Raw genomic sequence first — 2,500 nt, 5'->3', positions numbered from 1 at the left:
TTGGTGACCAGGGGCAGAAGGCCGCTTTGGTGACCAGGGGCACGGAAGATTTTAAAGCTGGGCGGAAGGGTCAAGCAACTGCAGCCATAAGCCCACTAACGTGGGCTTAATTGTGCATTTAATGTGTGTTTTGGCAAAAGTGCTGGGTCCCGGAGCCCTGTGACAGGGGCCCGGGGTGAGGAGCTCAGGCTGGGGGAGCAGAGAGCCGGAGGAGCAGGGGGCTGTGGCCCAAGGTGAGGAGCTCAGGCTGGGGGAGCAGAGAGCCAGAGGAGCAGGGGGCTGTGGCCCAAGGTGAGGAGCCCAGGCTGGGGGAGCAGAGAGCCAGAGGAGCAGGGGGCTGTGGCCCAAGGTGAGGAGCCCAGGCTGGGGGAGCAGAGAGCCAGAGGAGCAGGGGGCTGTGGCCCAAGGTGAGGAGCTCAGGCTGTGGGAGCAGAGAGCCAGAGAAGCAGGGGGCTGTGGCCCAAGGTGAGGAGCCCAGGCTGGGGGAGCAGAGAGCCAGAGGAGCAGGGGGCTGTGGCCCAAGGTGAGGAGCCCAGGCTGGGGGAGCAGAGAGCCAGAGGAGCAGGGGGCTGTGGCCCAAGGTGAGGAGCCCAGGCTGGGGGAGCAGAGAGCCAGAGGAGCAGGGGGCTCTGTGAGCAGGGGGCTGTGGCCCAAGGTGAGGAGCCCAGGCTGGGGGAGCAGAGAGCCAGAGGAGCAGGGGGCTGTGGCCCAAGGTGAGGAGCCCAGGCTGGGGGAGCAGAGAGCCAGAGGAGCAGGGGGCTGTGGCCCAAGGTGAGGAGCCCAGGCTGGGGGAGCAGAGAGCCAGAGGAGCAGGGGGCTCTGTGAGCAGGGGGCTGTGGCCCAAGGTGAGGAGCCCAGGCTGGGGGAGCAGAGAGCCAGAGGAGCCACCGACGGGAGAATGGCTAAAAACGTGATTTTATCAAAATGTTACAAGGCAGGGCTCTGCACAGGGTCCAGAGGAGTGGAACGCCGTTCATCCCATGCGAAAAGGTGCAGGAGTGACCGAAATACGGCCCGTTGTAAATCGCCCCTCTTTAAGCCAAAAAAATAGGTACGCCTCCCAGGGCCACCGACGGGAGAATGGCTAAAAACGTGATTTTATCAAAATGTTACAAGGCAGGGCTCTGCACAGGGTCCAGAGGAGTGGAACGCCGTTCATCCCATGCGAAAAGGTGCAGGAGTGACCGAAATACGGCCCGTTGTAAATCGCCCCTCTTTAAGCCAAAAAAATAGGTACGCCTCCCAGGGCCACCGACGGGAGAATGGCTAAAAACGTGATTTTATCAAAATGTTACAAGGCAGGGCTCTGCACAGGGTCCAGAGGAGTGGAACGCCGTTCATCCCATGCGAAAAGGTGCAGGAGTGACGGAGATACGGCCCGTTTTAAATCGCCCCTCTTTATGCCAAAAAAATAGGTACGCCTCCCAGGGCCACCCAGGGTGATGCTTTTATCAAAATGTCACAACGCAGGGCTCTGCGCAGGGGCCAGAGGAGTGGAACGCCGCTGGTTCCATGCGAAAAGGTGGAGAAATGACCGAGATATGACCCGTGGAAGTCGTCACAATTTACCCCGAAAATAGGCGCTCGCGCTCGGGCAGAGGTCGGCGCTCGGCCGGGGTCCCGAGAACCGGGGCGAATAGGGTTTTCCCACGGCCGAAAACCATAGGAAGCACGGGGAAAATTCGGGACCCGACGTCCCAGGGCCCTCGGCGGGGACCGGGGCAACGCGACACCGTTGGTTCCACCCGAAAAGGTGGAGAAATGACCGAGATACGGCCCGTCAAAAGTCGTCACAATTTACCCGAAAATAGGCGCTCGCGCTCGGCCCCGGTCCCGAGAACCGCGGCGGAGGTTTACCGGGATGCTGCGCAACATGGGCCAGAGAGCATGTTTGGTTCGAGTTTACCGGGATGCTGCGCAACATGGGCCAGAGAGCATGTTTGGCCGAGTTTACCGGGATGCTGCGCAACATGGGCCAGAGAGCATGTTTGGTCGAGTTTGTGTGGGTTGTGTGCGACACTCCCGGCACATACATAGGAACACGGCTTCCAAGTGAGCGCACTTTTTCGAAATTTCTTCTAAGTGCCGCTTTTTCGAACCGGGGCGAATTGGGTTTTTCGAGGGCCGAAAACCATAGGAAGCACGGGGAAAACTCAGGACCCGACGCCCCACGGCCCTCGGCGGGGACCGGGGCAACGCGACACCGTCGGTTCCACCCGAAAAGGTGGATAAATGACCGAGATACGGACCGTTGAAATCGACTCGGCGTATCCGAAAATAGGCGCTCGCGCTCGGACAGAGGTCGGCGCTCGGCCCGGTCCCGAGAACCGGCGCGCCTAGGGTTTTTCCACGGCCGAAAACCACAGGAAGCACGGGGAAATCTCAGGATCCCACGCCCCACGGCCCTCGGCGGGGACCGGGGCAACGCGACACCGTCGGTTCCACCCGAAAAGGTGGATAAATGACCGAGATACGGACCGTTGAAATCGACTCGGCGTAT

This window comes from Solea solea, unplaced genomic scaffold, assembly GCF_958295425.1.
Source record: "Solea solea unplaced genomic scaffold, fSolSol10.1 scaffold_192, whole genome shotgun sequence".
NCBI lineage: Eukaryota > Metazoa > Chordata > Actinopteri > Pleuronectiformes > Soleidae > Solea > Solea solea.
This window is presented reverse-complemented; position numbering follows the sequence as displayed.